Source organism: Dipodomys spectabilis, unplaced genomic scaffold, assembly GCF_019054845.1.
Source record: "Dipodomys spectabilis isolate Male_0828 unplaced genomic scaffold, ASM1905484v1 ptg000110l, whole genome shotgun sequence".
NCBI classification, from domain to species: Eukaryota; Metazoa; Chordata; class Mammalia; order Rodentia; family Heteromyidae; genus Dipodomys; species Dipodomys spectabilis.
The window spans coordinates 1979062-1986715 of record NW_024870787.1 but is presented as its reverse complement, the minus strand read 5'-3'; the positions used below and the strand labels follow the sequence as shown (position 1 = coordinate 1986715).

At 32.7% G+C, this 7654-nt stretch overlaps 1 pseudogene; it reads left to right on the top strand.

Annotated features, from left to right (window-relative positions):
* The first annotated feature begins 3347 nt into the window (after nt 1-3347).
* On the top strand, nt 3348-3444 carry LOC122114794 (annotated as a pseudogene).
* Nucleotides 3445-7654: the final 4210 nt, after the last annotated feature.

The following is a 7654-nucleotide window of genomic DNA, read 5'->3' as shown; positions in this document are numbered from 1 at the left end:
AGTAAACAGCATGATAGAAAAAAAAATGAAATATAATATTTACTGAATTATTTTGAACAATTATTTTGCCAGAACAAAGAAGGAAATATATAATGCAAATCACTTGACATAAACTTATGAATGAAAGTAGTCAATAGAAATGAGAGAAAACAGAGAAGACTGTTTCCTCTCCGGTGGAGTAATGGGTTCTTGATCTTGTTTCTTCCATTCTATCTTTACAAGCTATCAAGTGTGGCTCAGGAATGGAGTATACAGTTCAGACCAAGAGAACATGCAGAAGAAAATATTTGCAGCAGATATAGGTGATTTATAACCTAAGACAATCTATTTAAATCTGTTAAAAATTCTCCTCTACCCCAAACTGCCCACTTTAAACAACTTTGTATGCTTTTCACAAGATTGTCCTTCATTAACTATTTAAAATTTTGAGAAGTCATCATCATACTCTATAGAGATTGCTGTTTGGTTGTGCTTTTTGTGTGTTTTTGTTTTCTGTTGTATTTTTTCACTGAATTACAAAAGGTTGTGCTAGTGTGTTTCAATTAAGTATGTCCATCTAATTGTCCAATGTTCCTGGATCAGAGTCACTCCTTCTATCCTTCTCAACCAACCCCTTCTACAAGATTTATTTCTGATTTACCACTTCGTTTCTCACATGTGTACATTGAGTATTCTAGCTGTACTTGACCCTTGTGCCATTTTTCATTCATTCTATGTCTTTACAATTATTCCTCTCTGGTTTCAACTTCCTGATAGTCATTCTGTTAAACTGTCTGCTCCTACTTTGAAAGGTTTATATACATTCCATGGAGTTTAAATTCTGCATATCCTTAAACTGATGTCAGCTTATATTTCCATAATTCACTCATCTGAAGTAACAATTTGCAAGCCTGGAGACATGAAGCACCGAGACCTGATTTTATTCACCTCCATTTAGAAGATTAATCTGTAGGCAACAAGAAAGTTTAAAAATGGCTGAGAATGTATTCCTATGGCTTTGTAAAGTGGTTTGTGATTATTTTATTTTACATGGGATAATATTTTCTACTACCTATGAGTTTTGAAAAAAGAGGAAAACTAAAATTTACTACTGTAGAGGAATATGATTGAGAAAGAAGACAGATTTTATGTTTGTCAAATCTCTGATGAGTACCCATATTCAAGACTTAAAGTCATATTTCTTACTATGTTAGACAGATAGGGAAAACATAAAACACCATATGATAGGGCAACTATTCATGACTTTTTAAAAGTATTTTTTATGTGATGAAATTTACTTTATTAGCTAATGTTTTGGTTTGAAATATGGGAGGCTGATCTATTTAACAAATTTTCGAAAGCACCTACTGAAAAACACAAATGATGAGGGGTCCTATTTCTACACTTTAATGAATGGTTGAACCTGTTTGGCATTAGTGCTGGGTAAATAAATCAACTCTATTGTAACTTGCTCCCTACACTTGAAAAACTAGTAACGTCACTAAATATCATCTACTTGTAAAGTGTTATTTTGGCAAATGTGATTTTAAAAAGTTTATTTGAAAAGGAATATACTTTCAGGAGATTAAATGTAGGTTATCATTGGTTTGAGAATGACAACCTTTTTACACTACAGAACCAAGTTTGACTGAAGTACTAGTGTTTTGAAGCAATAAGGTTCTTCTCAATCAATGTTTTTTCTGAATTATATTTGAACTGTATGACAAATTTTCCTAGCATTGGTAGATCAATTATGGATCTATCTTTCCAGGAACTATTTTTTGGCCTCATGATGCTGGACTGAAATCATTCATTAATCATTAGAAGAGGGGTATTACAAATAATTTTGTGACATTTGTGGTCTTGTTCACTCCTATGGGATGGTCATCTGAAAATAGAAAGTTTGAATTACTGTACTTTCACATTTTGTGATTTCATATTGCATTTTAAGTTGCCTTGCATTTCCCAAGTGCTTACTGCTAATTCCTGCATTTCAAGGAATTGGGCCCCTGAAATATAGGAAATGAGAAATTGAGATGGGTCTTCAATTACTTTCTGTTGGTATGTTGCATGAGCCTCGGTGAGATCTCTTGCTCTAGTTATTTGATGATGCAGGTAACTGGGACCTGGGATCCTAGGACCCGTGGATCCTGTGGAAGAATAATACCTTTTAGACATCATATCAGCAAAATTTGAGTATAATCAGTAGGAATGCTTCAGAAATATGGAGAAAAACAGTTTGGGACCAGCAAGTTAAAACAATAAACAGAGCACCAGAGTAAAATCCCTTATAGATTAAAGAAAACAAGATTGTTTTTTTTACCATGTGAATTCAGAAACCAAGAACAATTAGAAGGTATCACAAGTTTATACTGAAAACATTGCATTGATACTTTTTATATTCTAATATATATTCTAATCCTGATTATTTATATTCCAATCTATTTATTGTAATAAATATCAATTAATTTGTCAAATTATAAATTAATTCCAGTAAGATTCACTGTGTGAAATATAAAATCAGCACATAAATATAAAATATATAAATATATATAATATAAGAAAATGCTTTGCATTGTTCTGTTGTGGTTAAGGTAACAAAGGCAACTGTTTTAAAATATTATTCCATTACCTCTACCTCAGTGTTTGGTAGAATTAAACTTAAAGCTTTACCATTCAGAGATGTACAGCGTAGAGGCAAGAGGAAACACTGTGATTAAAACATTACCAATTTAAGGCCTAATAACAAGGAGAAACATATGGACTTCTCCTGGAGCCTCCTAAGTAGCTAGGATTACAGGAGTGAGCCATCAGCACCCAGCTTAGTCTGAACAGTTCTGTCTGAACTGTTCATCACTCTATGATCCTTTGTAACTAAGATTAGTTTTGCTCCAATAAGACAATGTATGCTGTCAGGGTAAGATATTCTGGTAGGTCTGTTCTTACATGGAGCGAGGGTAAAGGGTCAGGCAGACATTTGTGCCAGTAAGACCTCATTTGGGAAATTTTAAGCTGCAGAAGTTTAGAAGTAGCTCTTAAGCAAGGCTTACTTTGAATCCATTAGCTCCACAAAGCTAAATCAGTTAATAAATAAGTACTTGAAAATCCATCACGTTTGGACCTAGCTATGAAGGCTTCAAAGTATGATCAAATTTCAAATGAAAAAGACTTAAGTTATGGACAAAAAATTGCAAATGTGAGCAATTGAACAAACAATATAAGTTTTTTCCACCATACACAGAATTTTGCAGAAATAAGATGAATAGCAAATTTGGGAACAATAGGTTTCCTTGTTGCAAATAGGCAACCAAGGATATATGCCTATCTTAAGTTTGCATCATTAACTACGTAAATTTACAAGATACTACATGCTTCAGCAGCATGTCTACCTGAATTACAATACAGAGATTAACATGGCTTTCGCACAAGGATGATATGAAAATTTGTGAAGTATTCCATATTTTTCATTCTTCAGATGCAAGAAATGAAAAACAGTTATGAAAAAGTTGATTACAAATATACAAGTGTAATAATACATATAATGCATAGGAATAAAAGTTAGTTTGACATGAGTGTATTCAATCTTCATCTTTTTAGAAAGGCCTTTATATAGCATAACCTTTATAAAAGTTTTGAAATAAGATAATATTGTCATTTTATCCCAAAGAAATAAAATTCTATAAAATTCTATAAGGACCTAGGAATTAAACTGTTCCTATATGGAATGCAATCTGAAAGAACACATTTATTAATGGACCTATATATTACAATATAATGTTGAATTCAAAGTATTATATCTAGGAGAGAAAGAAATAGATTATGGACATTTTACAAACAGAATATAAATATTTTAAAATATACTTTTTTCAGACAAGCACCAGAAATATCTTTAGTTTCTCTACTACTCATTTCAACAGATAAGTTAAAATTATTTCTGATTTAAAAATATCACAAACTCTATAGTTATCATTATTGATGTATACAAACAACTCGAATATATTTTGACATCAAAGTCAGGCAATTCACTTGGAAGAATACCATGGAATCCATGAATTTCTAAAGTAAAATATTGCTGTTGCTTGTTATTGTGAAAATATTTTGTATGGACACTTGGGATGGACTGGCAATTTTGAAATTTAAGAAACTTCATGGAAACATTAGGACTTAAGAGAACAATTTGTACAGATTTCCACAACTTCAAAGAGGTAGTGATACATACTTCTCCTTTTGGTAATATCAAATGCAGTTTCTTCTAAGTTGTGCTTCAGATCTGGTTTGATATAATGGTTCAACAGAAGGAGATCCAGCGAATCTTTGCAATATCTATAACCAGCAGCAAGATACAAGGGGGTGAAGAGGCCTTTAGTTTGGCCACTGGGTCTGCATCATGATGAAATAAAGAAGCCACTCTGGTATTATTCCATGTATAAGTACTGTGCAGGGGTATCCAGCCATTCACAGTTATTCCATGAATATCTGCTTTGAGCCACCAACTCATGGACAATGTCTAAGTGTCCACAATAGGCTTCTAGATGAAGAGGTGTATATTCATCGTTACTCCGGTGAATTTTCTGCATCTGTTTGTTCACTATTATTTATTTTCTCTTTTTTTATTTTTACTATTCTAAATTATTCTAACTGGAGAGTAGAGATTTGGTAGAGAGCAGAGGAAAGATTTTCCTCTGTATTCAAAGGGACAAACTGAAAATGAGGACCAGTGGTGTCTTCATGTGCAGCTTATTCTAGGAATGAGAAAATAGGAAATAATGCCTTATATGTAAATCAATTGGGAAATGACAGAGCAGAAAGTGAAATGATGTAAAAAAATATAAAAGCAAAATAAATTAGGATAATTATGGAGTAATCATATTACCTATGAGAACCATGAGAGGGAAAGAGGAAGAGAGAGACAGATGTGCAATGATATAGCTAGCCACAAAATCCATCCCTCTGATCAAATTATAGAAAAAATAATTTTTATTTTTAAAAGAGATGGAAATAGAATTTAAGATCAGATGTCTCCATTGTTTTTAATTATAATTTTCTTATCTTAAATACTTGTACAATGGAATTTCCATTCAACAAATCAGTTTTTTTTAATATAATGGATCTTTATATAACTTTTCCACACCCTTCCAAACCTCATCCCACTTTAATTTTTTCTAGTTTTATACAGTTGCATTGAATATTATACTTTCACTCTCTTCCTCCATAACTCTCTTTATTCCTTCCTTTTGACTTCCACTCACATCGTCCAAATGATAGTTTCCTGCTACTAATTTTGTTGGAGTAAAGTTCAATTTTATAAGAAATTACACCTTTGAAATACTCCTCTGCAAATCGCATGCTTTGGTTAATATTTTTGTGTAAACTTGTATAAATTTCTAGCTTCCAAATATGAGACAGAACATGGGTCCTTTGTGTGTCTGGCTCTGACTTTGTTCACTTAATAAATTTTTAGATCTATCCATTTCTTTGCAAATAATGTAACAGTCTTAAAAATGGATTGGTGCAATCCAATTGTGTATATGTGCCACATTTTCTCCAACCATCACTCCGCCAAAGGGCATCTGGGCTGTTTCCCTAACTTGGCTACGGTGAATTGTGCAGCAGTGAACATGCTTGTGAAAGTGATTTTACTGTAACCTTTTGGAAGAATTCATCACTACCTTTATGGGAGCAATCCCCTAGCCAGTTTTCCAGAATAAGCACATCCCTCCCTTCATCTTCATCACAATGTATTGTAAGTCCTCAAAAACACACTTCCCCCTACAGGTCTCAATAAACTAAAACCACAATGTGCCCATATTCTTTCAATACATTTTTTTCATAATTGTACATATAATTTAGTGAAAACCTTCTATACACTTTCCTAATATGGGAATGAGGGACATGACAAAGTAAAAGTAAGAAATATGCAAGTTAATTAGCTATTATCATGTTTAAAATCATTTTCAGCTCTAATTCATAGCCTCACATAACATTATTTTTATCTTTATTTGATTCCTTCTTCTAACCCGTAAATTATAAAAGGTGAGTTAAAAGCAAAGGCAAAAAGTGTTGTTTGATTTTGACACTCATGTGTGAGGTTGCACAATATGGGCAAATAGATGGATTGGAATTAATACCTCTTGTCCATTTTGTTAACGTAGAGATGGTTTTCCCAAACTGATTCCCGCAATTCGTATTCCATTAAATATCAAGAAACGTGATAATTTCCTTTGTTTTGATCCTTATTAACTTTTGTTTCCATTTTATTTTATAATGGATAATTTCATAAATCTACTGTAGATACAAAAATATGTTAAAATATTTCTATCCCTATGCATTGATATATACATACACACATATATTACACAGGTTATAATGATAATGTACAACTTCAGTAACTGCACAATTTACTAAATTATGAAAACTATCGACAGCTCATGCCTGGCATCCTGGTTACTCGGGAGGCTGAGATCTGACAATCATGGTTTGAAGCCATCCTGGGTAAGAATGTCCAGTATCCTCTTATCACCAAACAACCAACAGAAAATCAGAATTGGAACTGTGGCTCAAAGTAGTAGAGTGGTAGTCTTGAGAGAAAAATCTCAGGGACATCATCCAGGCTCTTAGTTCAAGAAGTACAATCTACCTAAAAAAATCTATTTAATTTACACCTGTGTAAGTAAAGTATTTCCATCACCCAAATGCACAACCATGCTCATTTGCAAGGTAACTCTGTTTTGTCTGAAGTACCATAAAACATTTTCACTTAAGTTGAAAGTATTGCACCATGGGTTCATTCTATCTCTCTCATGCATTTTTCCACTCAAATACTCAAATCTTACAATTATTACAATTATTTAAAATCATAGCTTGTTACATAATACCCAAATATTAGAGTTTGAATTGAGTGTCTTGTATCCCCTAAATGGGTGTTCTTACCACTTTGTCATGTCCCCAGCCCTAAATCATCCTGATTATTTTTCAGATACTTGTGTATGACCTTGGGCTCAGTCCATGTTATATTATTCTTCCTGGAATTTAGAATAACAGGTACATGGCATTGTGTACAGATATTTCTGTCCAGTCTGGGCTTTAACCTCTATCCTCACAAGAGTAGACTCCCATGTAGCCAGGATTTTCATAAGCTTGTCATAGCTAATGTTTTTTTTTTTTAAATCTTTGCATTTCCTGCAGGTTCATGAGTACTGAATTAATTTGTTTTCTTGAGTTGTTTTGTTTCATTTGAATATATGTGTTGAGTTGTTCCTACTTTTCCTTTTGTTTCTTTCAATAAAGTTCTTACCTAAAGTGCTGAGAAACCAATTCTTATTTTTCACGATAGTCAATGTGAACATGTTTTGTTCCAAAGCAATTTCAGTAATATTTAAACACCTTCATACCTATGGATGGTATATAAATGATAAGTGATGTGAAGAGTCTTTTTATTTTTACAGCAGTCTTTGTTATACACAGACAGATCATGAAATATATGAAGATAATAAAACTACAGATACTAGCAAGGAGAAGAAAAACCTATTATTAATTGTTTGACAGAGGCTTCCCTTCTAGTGAAAGAAATATGTTGCTTGACGCAGGATTTCACAAAATTATATTGCTTGGAAGAAGCTAAACAATCATCTAATTCTACAGAATTGAGGGAGAAGAATCAAATTCCTGAATAGTT